Consider the following 20853-nt stretch of genomic DNA (forward strand, 5'->3'; position numbering starts at 1 on the left):
CCTCTGAAGCTGTCTTCTTGTCCTTCCTGTCTGACCAGATCAAGAATGAACCTGTGAGGGGCTAGAATCCCAAAACTCCAGTGCCTCCTGTGTTGCTACCTGTTCCAACATATGTATATCACCTACTATGTGTCAAGAATTTGCTTACCATTATCTCATTTGATGCTCACATAACCCTAGGAGGTATGTACTATTATTATGCCCATTTTATGTAGGAAGTAACAGAGGCAGACAGAGGTAAAGTGACTTTTTCAGGAACGTATAGCTAGTAGGCTTCTGAGGCAGAATTTGAACTAAGATCTTCCAGAGTTAGGCAGGTAGGTGGCATAGTAGATAGAACACTGAGCCTAGAATCGGTAAGACCTGTGTTCACATCTGGCATCAGACACTCATTAAACCGTATGACCTAGTGCAAGTCATTTGACCTCTGGTTGCCTCAGTTTCCTCATCTGTAAAATAGGGATAATTACAGCACTTAACTTTTAAGGTTGTTGTGAGGATCAAATGAAATAATGTTTGTAAAATACTTAGCACAATAGCTGGCACATAGTCAGTGCTATATAAGGGTTAGTTATTATTCCTGAGTCCAGGCCCATTGTTCTATCCCCTATGTCACCTAGCTGCTCTAACCAAAACCAAACCAACCAAAACAAAAGCCAAACAACTAGACACCTCTTCTCTTCAGGTGAAAAGGATTCATTTTACCATTTGTGTGTTATAAGTAGTAAGCCTCACATAGTAATGTACAACCCTAATTATGAGGATGTTCTTCCTGGTATGGAATTATTACCTGCCTACCTTTTCATTGGCTGAGTTGAACACTAGTCCTTGACATATTAGTCATTTAAAAATATTTATTAGTAGATCCTGGAAAATAACTTGTTGCCCCTCTGAGCTTAATTGGAATTAGGTGTGGAGGCTGGAATCACCTGGTTTGAGGAGCTTAAACAAGATCACAAGATCCTCAGCTGAAGCCAGATGTTCTCACATCACTCTTGAACACTGTGTTGGCCACTTGGATCAGAGAAGTGTTTGAAACTTACTTACTGAAGAAGGATCCTAGATTGAACTCCTGTCTTCCTTTCCTCTCTGACACCAATTTTTGAAGACTCAAATATATGCGTGCATCAGAGATATCAACAGAGACTTGTTTGGATTTTTCCACAGAGGGGCAAACTAAGAGTAGAAAGTGAAAGTTTCAGAGGACCAAATTTGTCTTGACAACAACGAAAACCTGCCTAAAGATTACAACTGTCCAAAAGCAGAATGAGTTGCCTCTCGAGACAGGCTCCAAGCAAAGGCTGGGTTCTCTCTTTTCAGAATGTTGTTGAAAGGTTTTCTGTTCAGGAAGGGATTTGTGCTAACTATCTTCTATTATTCCTTTTACCTGAGATCCTCTATAGGATTCTAAGAAAGTTTGCCATTTGCATTCCTTATAAGCCAGTTCTGTAATTAAGCAAATGATTTAGACTTTAAAATACTGATCCATTTGAAGAACTCTAGGAAATGGGAGGGGGAATCAGTTGATTTGGTCATCTTTCATATGCCCCATGTAAGTACAGATGTGTTCAATGTCTATCTGCAGTAATACATGTATTCATCTCTATTCTTTCCTAAGGTGAATTATATTCTGGGGATTGGAGAGAAAAGGATTAGAAGGCACTAGGGGCTGGGATTCAGATAGATGTTACTTATACATTTCCCCAAGTCACTTCCTCCAAGCATGTTACATTATCACCTGACCTAAAGAATAATATTTCTTGAAAAAAAATTAAAGGAAGATAAGCTAGGACATTTTCTTTAAAACATCTGAACTAATTCTTGGTGACGCTCTCTTTGTGTATTCACTGCATGTATCAACATCTTACCAGTTCCATGTATGGAATTAAAGATAGGCTTCCAAGACCCACTTACTGATCTTTTGGAACACACACACACACACACACACAATTTTTCCCACTAGCATTGACAACCATATTGCTCAGTATCATTTGTGAGGAGAGAGAGAAGTTCAGGGATGTGTTTAAAGGTCTTACATTAGAATGTAAAATATATTGCAACATAAAGTGATATGAAATAAGGTTTTCTCTTAATGCTGTCAAGTGTCTCCTGGAGATATCACTGACACATTTGTTAATCTTTGGAATAACCCTAGACTATGATTTAAGAAATCATTTTGCAACAGAAAAAAGACTATTTAAAACTTCCCTCCTGGTGCTTGCTCTAGTCATGGATCTGTTAGTAGCAGCAATGATAAGGAGGACCGAAGACGTAACTTGACATGCATTACCTCAAGGTTCAAACTAGATTAAGGTATTCTATGCAAAAGCCTGAGGAGGTAAAAAATGGGTGATAGACTCACTCCTCAGTTGTTAACAGACTAAGTGGGTAACATCAAAGGACTATTTTTAAGCAGCTCCACAGTTCACAAGGTTGGTGACAATACTACTCTCTTGGGGAGACAGAATAATTCTTATGATTGCATTGGTATAGAGAGCTTCTAGATAAAGTAATTCCCTCTACCACTGCAGTTTGGCACCTTCTCTGAAGCTCACAGTCTCAAATAGTTACATAGAATCCTAAGAGGTTAAGAAATTAGGCCAGGTTGGCACAGACAGTATGTGTAAAAGGGATGACTTGAAACCACACTACACCACAGATATCTATTAACTAACCCACTCTGGTACTGTCATGAGATTGTTGCGTTTTTGGTTTTGATTTTTTTTTTGGTGGTGGTTGTTTTCCCCTTCTTTATTCCCCCTCCCCCCACCAAGGCTGTGAAACTTCCACAACACAATGATTTACAATTAATTTTTATAGTGCTTGACAATTCACAACATACATGCTTTTCAATGACCCTGTGAGGTAGGCTTAGAAAGCTCTTATCCCCATTTTATAGATAAAGAAAAAGGGATTTATAAAGTAAAATGACTTGTCTTTTGTTATGGAAAGAGAACTAGTTTTGGAGTCAGTTTACCTGAATATGAATGCTGAGACTGTTACATACTACTTATGTTAACTTGAATAAAATTGCTTAGCTTCTCCAAGCCTTAGTTATCTGATATAAAACGTCATTTAATTGGATTAGATTACTTCTAGTCCCTTGAAATGATAAATTCTAGGACCTTAGTTGACACAGTTAGAATTTGAATTTAAGTATTCTGATTTAGAATTAAGAAGTCATACCCCTTCTCATTCCATTTTAGTTGCCTCCAGAATACATGGAGCATATCTACTGCTGAAATCAGACTCTCATTGTCTTGACCTGTCTTCCTAATTCTAGAGCCTAGGAAAGCTCTAATGTAAAAGATATTTCAGCCCTTGTCATGGGTAACTGAACTTGTACCATCCTTGATCTTCATAGCTCCACATTGCTCAAGGAAATATGGAAAAAGAATAAGATGTGTAGAATCTGGTTTTATTCATTCAAACCACTGGGTACTCTTTAAGGAGTTTTTGCTTTAGTGACTGAATAATGTCTGAAAGGCCTGAAGCAGTCTGTGCAATTTGTAAGAGTGGAACACAACCCCATAGTGATTTCAGTACCAATAGATAAAATAAGCCTCACCATTGGAAAATGGTAGGGTCAGAGAGAGATTGAAGAGTAATTTTATTCTTGCCTTTTCTTGTTATTCTGAATATGTACATGGTTGATGCTATAGAAATATGGTTGTTTTCAGTATAACAACTATCATTTACCTAGGCAGAATTTTGCAATGCTTTCTTCCCTTTTTCTTTTATCCAATAAGTAAAGTTTCCTTTAAAAGCAAGAATAAATTGCTAGTATCATTTTAAATTCAGGGAATATCTCTGTTTTTCCCTTTCATATTATTTTAATGTTCTTTTTAAAACATAGATGTTACTTAGGCTCAATACCCCAAAATTGACTGTTGCCTTTCACAAAAAGGTACAGTTAAGTAAAACAAATCAACACATTGTCCATTCCAGACAACTTATGTCTTATATATACCTATAGCATACCATCTTTCTACCAAAAGGAAGAAAATAAGACTGATCAACAATTCTATGAAATCATGAACAATAACAGTGTTGATCCATTATTCTATGGTTTTTCAATACTGTTTTCCTTTCTATTACTGTGGCATCAATTGTTCTCCATGTTCTCTTTGCTTTGTACCAGTTCATAGTAGACTTTCTAAAATATTCTCTGAATTTCTCATGTCCATAAATCCTGATATCATAACAGTATTTTATTGTATATGTATGAAACACAATTCAACCTGTAATTTTATAATTAATGGCACCCATTTTGTTTCCAGATCTTTTATATCATATAATCTGGAAATATGGTTATTTTTCCATATGTGGAAACTTTCTCTCTGTTTTAGAACTTTGAGTATATACATAATAGTGGTACTGCTAGGTTAAAGGGTTTTTAGAGATTAGTGATTTTTCTCATATAATTTCAAATAAGTTGGGCCAATTCATGACCCAAGGGGCAGTGAGTGCATTAGAGTATTTCAGTCCCTCCAACATTTATCATTTTTTTTGTAGTCTTTGCTATCTCTGCTATCTCTGCTTACCTGTCATAAAGTTAAAGTTTAGCAAAAATAAAGAAAAAACATTGTAAAATATTTCTCTTTACTATTAAAATAATTTAGAGGGTTAAGAAAAATTTAATACTTACTTTTCTAATTCAGAGATATACAATTAATCAACATAATCTTTAATCTGATCTCTTTGGAGCCTAAAAATCATTGAGTCAAGTCAAACATGAATTTATTAAGTGCTTCCTATTTGCTAGATGCTGCACATACAAAGAAAGAACAAAAAGCAAAGAAACACACACACACACACACGCACACACACACAAACACTCCCCGCTCTTAAGAAGCTCACAATTTAATAAGGAAGAATACATTCAAATTACTATTTACAAACAAAAGGATGACATGAGAACCAATAGAGATCAGGAAAATCTTCTGTAAAAAGTGGGAGTTGGCTGGTACTTGAAGGAAGACAAAGGAAGGTGGAAGCAGGGATGAGAAGGGAAATCATTTCAGGCATGGAAGATAGCCACTGAAAATGCCCAGAGTTGGGAGATGAAATATCTCATCTGAGGATCAGCAAGGAAGGAAGGGGACCACAAAGGGCACTATTCTGGACCACACAGTATATGGAGGAGAGATATAAGAAGACAGAAAAGGTAGGAATGGGGTATCTTTATGTAAAGTCTTCTTGAGTTAGGATCAAGGTATTGTTTTCAAGTTTTAAGTAAACAAAATACATGAACTTGGACAAACTTAGAGATATAGTGGAGAATAGAAGGGCCTGGCATCCTACAGGGTCACAAAGAGTCAGACATGACTGAATGACTGAACAACAACAAAATTAAATGTTAATATATGTCAATTATAAATAAGGAAATAGAGATGTCTACAAAATTCATAAATAAATCATTCATGATGCCTCAAGAGATGTATAATTTCATGGGGGGAGGGTGGAGACACACATTCTATCAATGCAGATTTTAAATCCTCTACATCAGATCTTTGTGAAGATTTATGGCAAAATAATATATAATTAAATAAAATTAATTACCTTTCTGATGATGAGCCTCTCTGTTCTTGGCTATTATGCTAATCAGAAGAAAGACACAAGAGGTTCTTCCTAGACACATGTTCTAAGTGTTTCTAGCTTGGTAGAAGTTGAAAGAACTTGTACATAACTAGAAACTCAAATAGCCTTTGAGAACCCAAAATCATATCCATGCTATAATGAGGCAGCAAAATAGATAGTTAGATAGAATTTTATCCTTTGTGCTCAAAAAAGACCAAAATTATATCACTGTGTTGGGGTCAAGGTAAAGTGTGTCTGACTGTGGCTGATCAGAACAATATGAGCTCAGAAGGCTGTAGCAAAGATCAGGCACAAGTAGACCATATGAACTTTTGGAGTGGAAATGTCTCTAAATTTGCTCATCTCACAATTAAATTCTTTTAAGACACTGGAATTCTGTTTTATTCATAGAGCCCAGCTCTTTCTTTGATGCAAGAACATTATGCTGGTTGGTCCTGTGCCAGTCTCCCATGTCTCAAATCACTTCCAGATTTCTTCAGGGGGACCAGAGAGTGTCTTTGTATCACTTCTTCTGACCACCATGTGAGCACTTGCTTTGTCTGAATTCTCTGTAAAATAGTCTTTTAGGCAAACATATGACTGACCTCTGAACAACATAGCCAGCCCATCAGAGTTACACTCTTTACATAGATTTTGAATGCTTGGCAGTTCAACTCAAGAAAAGAACTCATGTTCAATACCGTATCTTGCCAGGTGATCTTCATAATCTTTCTAAGGCAATTAAAATGGATACAATTAATATTCCTGGAATGATACTTGTATACTGCCCAGGTTTCGTAGGTATACAACAATGAAGTCAACACAATGGTTCTGCAGAACTCAGTTTAGTAGGCAGTCTAATACCTTTTCTTTCCCACATTTTCCTTAAGAGCCTCCCAAATACTGAGCTACCTGTGGAAATGCATTTATCAATCTCATTATCTATATGTAGATCCCTGGAATGTATACTGCCAAGGAAAGTAAATTCATACAAAGTATTCAAAATTTCTCCATTTGCTGTAACTGATGGTTCCACATATTGATGGTGTGGTGCTGGCTGATAGAAAACTATTTTCTTGATCTTGTCAGGCCAAAATTTGCACAAGTTGCAGAGAATTGATCCATACTGTGTTGCATCTCAGTCTCAAAGGCTGCATTGAGTGCACGATCATCTGTAAATAGTCATACAACCAACTCTTCCTCTACTTTGCTCTTGGTTTGTAGTCTTTTCAAGTTAAATAACTTATTGTCACTGTGGTAGCTGACCTTGATGCCATTTTTCTCCTCCTTGAAGGTGTCTGACAACATTATGGTAAAAAGCATGGGAATAAGCACAAAGCCCTGTTTTACTCTATTGGGGAAAGTTCAAGAACTTTTAATTCTCTTTGTCTTGAGTTTTACCTCTTCATTCAGGGATTTTCTTTCTAACATTGGGAAGGATATATTCTAGGAGGGAGAGAAATCTGGAGAGAATTGAGATGGAAATGACATAAGCATGATTATAAGAATCCTTTAGATGTTGACTGATAATGTTTTTTAAAGGTAATGAAATTCTATTTTAAATACCTCATTCAAGTGGTAAACAGCATTGTGTCCATTTCAGAGATCATTAACCAAGATCTAGAATGTAGTTCCAAGAACTAAGATCAAACATTAAGATAGGAGAAAAAGCCAAGAATAGACTGAATGCTTTAACTTGTGTTGATCATATATGGTGATTAAAATAAAGAGAAAAAGAAATCAAATGCTGAAACCATATGTTTATACCATGGGGAATGGAGGAATAGAGGATTCAGACCTCAACTATTTTTCCACACTAGATACAGTGACAAGGGGAAAGAAGTAAATGACTATATAGTTTATAATGACCATGTAGATGAATTCATGTTCTAGAGAATTCACATTCTGACATTGGTATTTTGAAGATCACACAGTTATTGAGCAGTCAAAACTGGTAAACTAAATGATTATGTAATAATAATAGTTATTATTATTTGCATTCATATAGAACTTTGCAATATACAAAGTGCTTTCCTTGAGATACTACAATAAAGTGAATAGTTCAAGTAAAACCTGTTTTATAAAAAGAGAAAATGAGGCTCAGAAAAATTAAGTGAACTTCCCAATATCATATAGCTAGTAAGTGATATAGACATGACTTAAAATAACAACCTCTCACCCCAAATCTAAGCTTATTTCCACTACACTATGCCACCTCCCATGAGGAATTTCCCAGAATCATAGGCTCATAGGATTATGGATTTAGAATTGGAAGGAATCATCTGCACCATCTAATACAATCCTCTCATTTAGGAAACAGGCCTAATGATGTTAAATGGCTTGTCCATGATTTGAGCAAAGATTCTATGATTCCAAGTTCAGAATACCACATTGAGTACTCTTCCACTGAACAATGTTGCATTCCCAGTTAAAAGAGGATTCTTTATTTAAAATCGGATTCAGTTACATTTCAAAGATTGTAAGAAGCAAGTCCTTATGTCAATTTAAAAAGTCATAATACATTACATCCTATTACTGTTTGCCTTACCTCAAAAAAAAATCTAAATTTTTCTTTCTCTCCTTAGAGTGGGAAAGGGGAAAATTCCTTTATCAAATAGTCTACACCACTCCATGGTAACTCCATTCTCTGTTTCCTAAACACAGACTGATTCTGACCAACTAATAGGGGATATCAAAATAGGCACCTGAAAAGTGAAAGATTCAATGAATCAACTCATTGTTTTGCTTACACAACAAACCAAGATGGCAGAGAATTAGTTTGGCAGATTTTTTGACTACAATAATTGAGTCTTGGCTGCCTATATCCATTAATCAACTCTTGTGCCATGGTCCCAGGGAAGCCATAATTGATGGTTGGAGCAGAGATATGGAACAGTTAGAGGGAACTTTCTATAACCAGGGTGGTCCCAAGACCACCCCCCCCATCGAGGGAGACTAGGGATGCTTAATATTTCTCCTAATTTAGACTGTGTTTCAATTGCTGGTTAGGGTGTTAAAATGTGTTATCATAGCCCTGATGCACCTTAAATAGTGGGCTTGAATACAATTGTAGTAAATTGCATTTATTCTAGTTATATGACAGAGTGGAATTGAAGTGGTTTCAACAAAGAATGCTAAGTTATGCATATTGATATGCAGATTAGCATTTTGCTTTGGAGCCAACAGCTTTGGCATTTTTCCCCCTGCACAGGGCTCTGGGCATACGTTCTTGATGAGGTCCTGCCCATTGAAATTCATTAGAAATCTAAGGATGCTTTTTTCAGTTATTTCTGTTCCTTCTCTCCAAATCAGAGTCTGTATAATTACATTTTTCAATTCTTCTGGTATATTCTATGAAAGAGAGTATTTTTCCTCTTGTGGCAATACAATGGTTGTGTAAAATTCACTGGGGCCATTCATATGTTCCACCCCAAGGAGCCTCTGTTTCTGGAGGGGAAATGCTTCATGGACAAGATTTAGGCAAAGAGACTGGGGGTTTTTCTGTACTTGGCTCTTGAAGTTAAGGAGGCCTTCATCAAAGTTGCAAATACTTAATAAATCAGTGAGATTTCCTTCCAGAGAATTTAACAAGACACTCATTTATATTTGTCCTGTTCAGTTCTATATAATAGAGGGTCTTTCCTTTCTACCATTGAATTCAATTTTGTGCTCTCTAGAGGGCTGAAGAGGTGAAGAGGATTCTCTTGTTCAACCACACAAAATCTGCCTCTTCTTTCAACTGCTTACAATGGGACAATCACACCCTTCCCCCACCTCCCCACCGGTGGAAGTGATGAGGATGGGAGTTTGGGAGCTAGATCCTAAAAAGGAAAAACCCTGGACTTTCCCACATGGCCAGATCTCTGGCTTTTGCCTGAGGCTATAATCCCATCAACTGGCCTTTCATTGTGGCTATACTCAATCTCCCAATTTTCTATTATCCTCAACCTAGCCTATCCCCACCCTTAATCCTAGCTAGACTCCATTCTCCCTTGGCCATGTGGTCCAGGTCCCAGGAGTTCTGTTCACCCCTTCTTACTGGCCACTCCCATTCAGATGTTCCTGAAACCCCTCCTCCATTCACCTCAAATTACTTGTCCACTCCTAAATCCCTCCTACAGTCTTTCTGTATATAAGGTCTATATTGTCTCCATTAAGATACTCAGATTCTTACAATCTAGCCAATAGCTCACTAATGTTCAGACTCCTTAAGAGTCTGCTCAATATGACAGATGTTCTAATAAACCTTGTCTTTAGCCGAAAGAAGGCTTGGGTTGAATTCTTTCGGGCAGGACCTGTGTGTTGTGATTTTGGGATCCTAGCACCCCTAAACCCCTAAACCTCAGCAGAAAGGAGAATCTAGATGAGACTGTCATTGATTTGTTTCCATTTTATATTTTTTAATTCTATAAAATCTTAATAAAAACTTGTTGTGTCCATTGGAACTGCTATTCTGAAATGGTCTATTTGGAGATCAACTTCTTCACCTCTGGAATCCTTTCCTGCCACTTTTGGGTCATCTAATTAATATATTATGAGGCAATCCTAGCCCCGATTAAGTTAGAGTTACCTAATTAGCATGTTGATCCCTAGATCATCTTTTCATAGACTAATGGTATCTCCTCTCCACTCCTGCCTTGATGAGGCTGATTTGGTATGCATAATCTTTTTTAGTTAGTGTTAGAGAAAAAGGGGACTGTCTAGTCACCATTCTAGACCCTATATAAGTCCTCCCATATGGCCAAAATTCTGTCACCATAATTGTCCACCTGAAGAAAATCCATCCTTTTGGTATTATTTCCATAAGCAGAGCTGTTTCTGGTTGTAAGTGTCTGCTGAATAAAGCTGCTCACTTTATCCATTTACTCAGTAGTTTATATTTCCTAAAGGTCTCTCTAGAATTCACCTTCATATATGTAACCTCTGGCACTATCAAATGATTCTCAACCCCCTTGACCTTATAAATAGAGCCAGACTGGGCCAGGAGAAGCATCTATTATGAACAAAGCTTTTCTCTCAGAAGGTAGGAGAGAGGAAACATGATTCAGTGGAGAAAAGGCTGAGCTTAGAGACTGGAAAACTAGCATTGGAATTCTGTCCAACAAATTTTAGCTGTGTGACCATGGGTAAGTCACTTAACCTTTCAATTTCTTCCTGATGACTTTCTAAATAGCAGTTCTGTGTGTGTGTGTATGTGTTTGTGTGTGTGTGCGTGTGTGTGTGTGTTTGTGTGTGTGTGATTCTACCATTCTACCAGGGGTGTGGTTTAGCCAGCTTGTACTGGCTGATGGGAACTCATTGTTAAGTTTTTAGTGTGAGAATTTATACCTCAGAAATCACAAAAAGATGTAAATCAGACATTGATTTATTGTTTTGATGATTATCTAGTCCAAGCCCATACAACCTATAGCCTGTGAATGGAAGAATTTCCTCTACATACAAAGGATATTTTCCTCTTCATTTTATGCATACCCAATTCTTAGGCAAGTGGCCTGAGGGCCATAAGCAGCCTGCAGGCTGCAGGTTATGCTGGCCTGATGTAGACTTAAGAAAGTACTAGAGAAAAAGTTAATGTAGATCAAACTTAAAAGCATGTCATGCATATACATATATGTATGTGTATATATTATACATTATACAATATACATTATATTATACATTATACAATTATGTACATTATACAATAACATGTATATATATACATGTATATGTATATGTGTGTTTGTGTCCTGTGTGTGTGTGTGTGTGTGTGTGTGTGTGTGTGATTTTCCCAGAGAAACAGTTGTCAAACATTTACCAGCACATCCCTGTATGCACCTTTTGGCAGACTAGCAAAACCTATGAAACCCTCTCAGACTAATGTTTTTAAAGGAATAAAATAAAAAACATAGGATTACAAAGGAATTTAATTATATTTATCATTTTTTAAAATGCACGTGCCTTAGGTTCCCCATTGTCAACTTCTCACAGAATTTGTTTTAAGAAAGAGACAAACAATTTAGGTTGTTTGTCTATGTTTAATTTCTCTCAAGCTGGCTTGACATGCATTGCATGGGAGTCACAGCAGAACTGGCTTGATTTGGAATTTGGTATGCCCAGTTTATATACCTTTTCAACAGGGGCTCCTGACAAAGGAACCCCTCCCCTCCCCTCCTCCCCACCTCCACACCTTTCCTCCTCCTTCCCGCCCCCAGCAGAAGAATCTGTCTCTCCCTGAGCCTGGGCAGTTCCACTGAAATCTCATTATTAGCAGTGTCCTTCTGAAGAACTTTGAAGAAAGGGGCTGGGGGTGTAGTGGGAGATCTGAGTTTGCAAGATAATCATTTTTCACACTATGAAGTATAGGTCCAGGCAAATAAAAGTACAACATACTGAGCTAGGTACTGGTAATACAAAGCCCTGTTCTGATCTCAAGGAATTTACTATTTTTAATTGTTTTCATTTTACTTTAGGGAATTTTGCTATTATTTTTAGGATTGCTCTAGGTCTGCTTGGACTTGTTTGAAAATGGGAAAATAAATATGTATCAATGAAATTCTGAGTGTTTTACACAATAACTTACAGGTCCTACTATCTGTTGGTCAGTTTAAGATTTTATAGTCATCTGATGCATTCATGGATCATTTTTTTTCTTCTTTAGACTAAATTAGCATGTTTAGTATGCATTTACAACTAAATATCAATTGAGTTGCTTTAGCAGAAAAAGTGATGTCATAATAGATGTATAACACAGAGTTAATTGGAAAACAATATTGTAAATTGGGAATTTTTAGTTTTTTTGTTTTTTAGTTTTTTAGTTTTTTTTTTTTTTTAGCAACTCTGGCCTAAATTCAATATGTTCCTATTGTAGGCTATGATAATTGAAATAAAGTTACATTCAGCTAACCTGTCTTTGAACATATGTTGTAGGCAGCGATCTACCAGAGAAATGGGCAGCAAGCTGTGAGACTAAACTTTTATCATCATCTCTGTAAATCAAGATGAAAGCTATAGACTTCCTCCTGTGGACCTCATACTGCCTTTAGAAAAAGTTGAAATATTTAGATTTTAAAAAGTGTAATAACAGAAAACACAATTATTATGCATAAGTAGCTATGTAAAATCCCATTTTACTTACATAATACAGAATTCTAATACATATATGATAGATTAGGATGAACAATGATTATTTGACACATGCCATGGTTGCAATGTTGAGGTAAGAGCACTTATCTTAAAGTCAGAAGATCCAAGAATTCTGGGACCTTGAACAAGTTATTCTCTTCCCTCAGACTCAGAATACTCATTTGTTAAATGGGACAACATTCACATTACCTGTTTCATGGGGTAGTTGAAGGAAAGAAATTTTAAGGGATAAACTTTTGTAGAAAAGTAAATGATAAGCTAGTTATTATAATAATAACAATGTTGGTATAGGAATAATAGTAAATGAGAAGAATATGTATAAAACAGTTTACTCTTATGTAGTATGAGTCTTAATGCCCAACTTTAAAATTGTAAAATGGATCACAATAGATTTGATAATTATCCTAACAAAGACTCCCATAATAATAATGAAACTTTTCCAGGATCGATCATCCTTTAAGGTACTTTTAGAAATATTGGCACTCTTCCCAACAGGAAGAAAAGGACTAAAGATATTATTAGAGAACACAATGTATAGAAATACATTTAGAACAAGCAGATATCACAGTACTTCAGTGAGCTTTATTAAAGCTGGTAATCTCATGCTTTTGCTTTTATTAAATATAATCATATGTGGTATATCTGTATGGAGACTGTGACATAGCTCCTATTAAAGAATGGAATCAAAAAGGCCCCCATGGTCAACAAACATAGAAACTTGCTAACCAAACATCAGAATAAAAGCATCAAAAATGATTGTCTGCATATTTGTTTATGAAAATGAAGCAATTTGTCATGGCAATTTAAGATCAAGTAATTGCCATCAATGATAATGATACCTAGTATTCATGCAATTCTGTAAAGTTCAGAAATGTTTTCCATATTATCTCATTTGGTCACCATAATAACTCTGTTAGTGCTAGGCTTATCCTCATTTTGCTATTGAGGAAACTGAGACTGAGTTGTTTTAAGAGACATACAAGAAGCCTAACATTCAGGAAGCATCTGAGGAAGTATATGAATTCAAGTGTTCCCTGTTGCAAGGTCAACAGTCTATCCACTTCATTGTAAAGCTGCCAAAGAATGGTTACCAAGTGATTATCTTTTATTAGCCTAGATGTAATGATTGATATAGATTATGTGAGGAAATTTTAGAAACCATGCAACACATCATTTCAGGCTGTAAAACGTTAGCATTTATCTACTGAATGCTTAGTAAAATATCGCCTAGTAGCTAGAATTTTACATTAAAAATTGATATCATTTGTAGTCTGATAGATAACAAATCCAATACTACAAAGGCAGACCTCAATCTCTCCTAAAGAACTCAAGTAATACATTGTACTGGAATTAGACCACCATCAGAAGTGGAACTTTTGCTTGTAATCATCCAAATTACACACACACACACACACACACACACACACACACACACATGAACACACAGATTTGTGTATGTATATATGTATGTGTATATATGTGTGTGTACATATATATTTATATATATATATATATATAATTTAACAATGTTTTAAATAGAATTCACTATATTAAATACTACTCAAGAGTTTCGATTTACTTGGTTTGAACCGTAAAAATCATTCAAAATATAAATAACTAGCAGAGGAGGGCAAAGTCTTATGGATCTGGATGAAATATATGCCAACACCAATGGAGTTGAACCAAGAATGTTTTCACCAGCCTTCAGAGAATGGGCTTAAAATCTAATCCTTTTCTACAACCACAAAGGAAGTTATTTTAATCCACCTATGTAATAATTCAAATAAAATTAAATATAAAATAATAAGAGCAGGATAGGGGCTTGTCTCAAGACTTGCTACTAGAATATCATTTTAAAAATGAGAACAAGAAGATGACAATGATGATGGTGATGGTATTGATACAGAAAGCCTCCTTTGCTAATTCATATGAGATATCAAGCCTACCAATTATGGGTATACCACCATTCTTTGTCCTGGTTCCTCTTTTATTTCCATACTTTCTCAGGTGGTGACCTCATTAGCACCCATTAATTGTACTATATCCATGCACATTATTTCCATGTATTTGTATGTATTGATATGTATATATGTGCATATATTCAAATGTGTGTGTATGTGTGTGTGTGTTTGTGTGTGTGAACTTCCACATCTCCAGTGTCCTTTTAGATATTTCCAACTGGTTTGCATCTAGGCATCTCAAATTCAACTTGTGAAAAATTGAACTCATTAATGCACTCTATTCCAAATTTTCATTACTGTATATCACTATGCTTTGAGTTCAGCCAGGTCTGCAGCATTGCTACAACCATTCATTTTGTTCTATTCACAATGCTACCAAATTAGTTTTGACTCTACATCCTCTATTATTTTCACTGAACCACAACAGATAACAAAATCAGTAGGAAGAGAAACTATTCCATTTGGAAACCTAGATACCAGTATGAAAAAAAAAAACAATATGTTAGTTGAGGCCCCAGGAAATTAACATTTACTTTATTCCAGTGGACCAGATGCTGTGGAAGTTCATTCTAAGCTAGATAAACTTCAAGTATAGGCCCTACAAAGGTCTATATGACTATCTTATGTGACTAGCTGAATGAAAAGGTTTTCCCCAGTAATAAATTGGTTGTTTTTTTTTCCTGTCTAATGTAATTCATGTATACCAATAATTAAGGCATCAAGGAATTGTGAATCGTGTTAGTAAAGGAAGTCCCTATACTACTGACATCATCTGCCTTTGAAATATTTAACTATATGAAGGTTCACTCTTTAGTTCTAGGTAGATTAATCAATTATACACAAATTGTTCAGAATGACATACAATGGAACATGAAAAAGATTGTAACTACTTTTCTTTTCTCCCAAATAGGTGCATTATATTCCTTAAAAAGAAGAAAAAATGGTTATTTTTAAACTGTGAAGAAAAATGTGTTTCTATTAAACATATTACCACACTGATTGAAGTTGACATTATTTTTTTCTATTGAAGATGTTGAAATAAGTAAGTTATATTTGGTAAAAGAGATCTTTGTGGCCATTTATTTAATTATAAATTTTAGTTATTAATGGTTCTTTGCCAATAATTTGCATATTAAAATTATAGAACATGGGCTTCTATGTAACAAACATTTAGGTTACAAAAAGTAATAGTGAAGGAAAGACTGGTGTGATGCATAGTTTTGATTTTAAGTCCCTCTCCTCTAGCTCCACTCCCACTTCCCACATTGGTTCTGTGACATAGGGCAAAGAAAGGTTTAGTTGATCCAAGTTATTCATGTCCTTCTTCTCAAGTTGGAACACTAAGTCAATTTAGCTTTAGTATTCTTTTACCTAAGAGACAGAGTTATAAAATATCAGTGTTAAAAGGAGCATGAGAATATAAAATGCATAAACTTGAGGTAACATTAGACCATGAAATATTAGAACTTAAAATACACAGCTGTGGTTCCTAACATTTTAAAATATAGGGACCTATTTTCAATAATAAAATTTATAAATATTCCCAAGATAGTAGTTGTAATGCTATTGTATCCTTTCATTGAGAAAATTCACAATACAAAGAAGGTACCTTGAATTTAGTAATATTTTAAAATATACTGTATTTTTTTCTACTAAGGACAACTGCCATACTCCAATGCTTCATTGTGGTATAGCAGTGACCCTGGCATCTTGAATATTCTGCTAATAGAATCTAAAGTTTCACAGATTTTTTCATGGTATAAAGGGTTCAAGGATGGTTTAAACAACAGACTATATCTAAATTCTGAGTATCAGCTTAGCAAGCACAGAGAGGCTTATCACCAATGCACAGGCCACTTGAGGATGAAGTCATTGGCCATGAACGACAAACCAGGATAAAAACAAAAATAGTCCTCACTACTATGCAGCCTCCTATCTTTTGTTATTGTGTTATTGCAGCAGAAGGAGGGGGGGAGTGATGAGAATCACCCAATTTTCAGACTATCTAATGATATACTTTGCCATTGGTAGCCAGAATTTGGGATCCTTAGCCAAGTACATATTATTGAAATAAATGAATCTTACTAATCATGACATTTTTATTATGAAAAATAAAACAACTAAAAGACTAAGATAAATTCAATTGAGATGAAAGCATGGGTCACAGGCATGCTAAGAAATAATATTTCATGTAATCATTGTTTTCTTGTATAGAAGAGATAAACATTTATAAAAAAGACCACCATGAAAATAATTGAGGTTTTTGTACCAACATCTGCTACAGAGGATAAAAAATAGAGAAATTCTATGAAAGTTCAATAAGATTCTTCAGATTAAATCAGCTTATATGTTGATATTCAGTGACATCAATACTTAAGTAGGTGAAAATCACAAAATATACATTGAAACATATGGTTCATGAATAAGAAGGCCAAAGGCTTATAGACTACTCAGAAGCTATATGCCTAAAATCTCTTTTTTTTTAATTTTTACCTAAATTGGAAGGTACTGGAAATGGTTAGGACCAAATAAGATAGCATAAAAGATTAAATCAATTTAATTTTTAAAAACAAGATATGACTAAATGATGTGGGAGTCATTTCTAAATCAGCTTTGAGTATGTAAATCACCTAATTGTTAGAAAAAAATACAAACTAGAAGAAAAATTTTTTAAAAAATAGAAAAATTAAAATGTACATTTAAAATCAAATTTAGGGTATTTTACCAAGTTGTTATTTCCAAAAATGAAAAATGTATAAAAGAATAGACATTAACACTAGTAATACTTGAAGCAGAAATTTAATTGTTGAAAATCAATTCCCTAAATAGCTCTTTTCTTTCTGTTTTGAGTTACCTTATATTTGTAACAGGTTTTATATTTCTTGCCTTCTCTGTGGGTGGGGGAGGGGAAGAGAGAAAAAAGAATTTAGGACTGAAAATAAAATAAAATTGAATTGAATAACCACTTTATTCAGTAAAAACATGAACGTCTTGCCAGAAGAAGAGAGATATGAGTAGCTATGAGTTCAGAATAATCATGTATATTCTTAGAGAATTATGTTGGAATATTATGAGCAATATCACCTTACAACAGAGAAAAGTAGTGGAATAGAATCAAATACATATTACATTCATCAAGACAACAGGTCCCAGAGAGGTTAAAAGTCTTAGTTACATAGTTGTTGTTGCAGAAAATTTTACCTAGCTACCTGAGAGGAGAGCAGGACTAGATCTTCTCAAGCAGTAAAGAACCAGAAGTTGGAGATACTCTGGAAACTGTGTCGATGTTTTTCTCAATGTATGCTTTCAAAAGATGTTCTATTTTCAAACACACCCAATTTATCCTTTGTTCTAATGCTTCAAGAGAGATAAAGAAAGCTATTTAACTGTGATTTGCTGTGTTGGCAGAGACCCATAACCTGTCTTCAGTCAACAGCACCCTACCATCTTCACATATTGGAGCAACCATGTGTGAACGTATCTCTATCCATGTTGGCCAGGCTGGAGTGCAGATGGGCAATGACTGCTGGAAATTATATTACTTAGAGCATAGTATACAACCCAATGGTACCATATCCAGTGACAGGATCTTGGGGGTTGGTGATGACTCCTTCAATACCTTCTTCAGTGAGACTGGAGCTGGTGAGCATGTCCCCAGAGCAATCTTTGTAGACTTGGAGCCTGCAGTAATAGATGAGGTTTGGACTAGCATCTATGAATGGCTATTCTATCCTGAGCAGCTGATCTCTGGCAAGGAGGATACTGCTAATTACTATGCCAGAGGCCATTATATTTTTGGGAAGGAAATAATTGATCTTGTATTGGAGTGCATAGAAAACTGTCAGACCAGTGCACAAGGCTACAGGGATTCCTGATGTTTCACAGCTTTGGGGGTGGCACAGGTTTAGGTTTCACCTCTCTGCTTTCTGTTGACTATGGCAAGAAGTCCAAGCTGGAGTTTGCCCTCTACTCAGCCCCACAGGTATACACACCTGTAGTAGAGCCTTATAACTCCATCTTAACCACTCACACCACACTAGAGCACTCAGACCATCCCTTCATGGTGAACAATGAAGTAATTTATGACATCTGCTTCCAGAACCTGGACAATAAGCACCCTGCATACACCAACATAGACCAGCTCATTTGCCGGATTGTTTTCTCCAACAATGCTTCTCTGTGCTCTCAATACAGACTTTACAGAGTTCCAGACCAACCTGCTGCCTTATCCTCGAATCCTCTTCCCCTCACCTACCCACCCATTGTCTCTTCTGAAAAGGCCTGTCATGAACAGCTCTCTGTAGCAGAGATCTCCAATGCTTGTTTTGATCCCTCCAACCAGATGGTAAAGTGTGACCCATATCACGGCCCTTTTGCATGCTGTAGCAAGATGATGTAGTGTCCAAGGATGTCAATGCCACTATTGCTGCAATCAAGACCAAGAGAACCATTCAGTTTGTAAACTGTTGTCCCACCAGCTTCAAGGTTGGTAGCAATTACCAGCCTCCAACTGTGGTACCCAGTGGATACCTGGCTAAAGTACAGCAGGCAGTATGCATGGTCAGTAACACAATAGCCACTGACAAAACATGGGTCCATCTAGATCACAAGTTTGACCTTATGTATTCCAAGTGGGCATTTGTGCACCACTGGTATGTGGGTGAAGACATGGATGAAGGAGAATTCTCAGAGCTCTGAAAGATTTGGCTTCCATGGAGAAGGATTATGAGGAAACAGACACAGACTGTATAGAGGGTGAAGATGAAAATCAGCAATTCCAGAAGGCATCCAGCTAACAAGCTCATCTGACCCATCCATCTTTTGTATCTTTCTCTTTTCCCACCACCCCAAAATATTTTTTCTTATTTGCAATAAAAAAAAGAAAGCTATTCAACTCTGATGACCTGCTCAGTTAAATCCATGGGACTAAGTGAAAGAAACTAATAGACAACAGAGGTTATATCTGGGATAGAGAGCACTAAAGACAAACAATAATTATTACCACCTCAATCCTGTACCATTATTTGCCCTCCTAAACCAATATATTCTTTCCTCTCCAGCTTTAGAAGAGCAGAAGAAGGGGGAGAAATGATTTCCCCAGACAAGTTTCCTTCCTCTCTAAAGAAAAGGTGATCCTTAGTTAAATGTACAATGTGGAAATATAAGACCATTCCTAGTTAATATGCACCACCTAATTTCAGAGTGTAATAAGAGGTTGCTTAGGGTATTAATTCTAAGTTTGTTTGTAATACTAATATACATTTCAAATCTCCAAAGATAAACCCCTTGAAAACTTGCCACCACTCATCATTTTAGTGGGGAAGCATATTTTGGGAATCTAGGTGATAATTCCTTTTTTTTTTTTTTGGCTAGGCAATCTGAGGTTAAGTGACCTGACCAGGGTCACACAGCTAGTAAGTGTCAAGTGTTTGAGGCTGAATTTGAACTCAGGTCCTGCTGACTGCAGGACCTGTGCTCTATCCATTGTGCCACCTAGCTGCCCCTGATAATTCCTTTTAAACTATAGTTTCAGATGCTATGAGGCAGTAGGTGGTTTTCTGTGATTTTGGAGGGCAAAAGGAAAAGTGCGTTTAGTGTACTTAAAGTGAAGAAAACAGTGGCTATTAAAGCTATTAGTTATTGTTTTCTGTTCTTGAAGGAAAGAGAAGATATTAGAACTAGAGGCAAAGAAAGATATATTACCTAGCTTATAAAGCATCATACTTCAAACATAGCCTATTCCACTTTGTTAAGATGGGGACCAACAATGCTGTTCTACTTTTAATTTTTAACTTTCAAACAGAAGGTCCTCAAGAATAATCTGCTCAGTAAACATTTGTTCTAGAGTCTTAACATTTCTCTTCATTTGGCAAACAGTATTGTAAATGTTAAATGTTAAAGCAGAGCTAGTGGCATGTGTGTGTCATCAAATGAAATGTTCTCTGAGAATTTCTCAGGATTTTTTGGAGTTCTATGCATTGCTCTCTGAGAAAACAAACCTGAACCACTGTTACAACTTGGGAAATGGAAGGGGATGAAATGTGATGAAAAAAGGCTTTTAGTAAGCCAAAGAATATTTTAGGTCAGTGAAAAAATACATTTTCTGGAAGTTGAAAATTTTTCAGCATCAGCTTATATCTATGTAGAACTATTAGGCTTAATTATAATCATAATATTGTTTTAATAC

General features: G+C 35.9%; 1 pseudogene; it reads left to right on the forward strand.

Moving 5' to 3' along the window:
* Window positions 1-18133: 18133 nt before the first annotated feature.
* On the forward strand, window positions 18134-19462 carry LOC114027919 (annotated as a pseudogene).
* The last annotated feature ends 1391 nt before the right edge of the window (window positions 19463-20853 follow it).

This window comes from Vombatus ursinus, unplaced genomic scaffold (genome assembly GCF_900497805.2).
Source record: "Vombatus ursinus unplaced genomic scaffold, bare-nosed wombat genome assembly UNPS02014864.1, whole genome shotgun sequence".
Lineage (NCBI taxonomy): Eukaryota > Metazoa > Chordata > Mammalia > Diprotodontia > Vombatidae > Vombatus > Vombatus ursinus.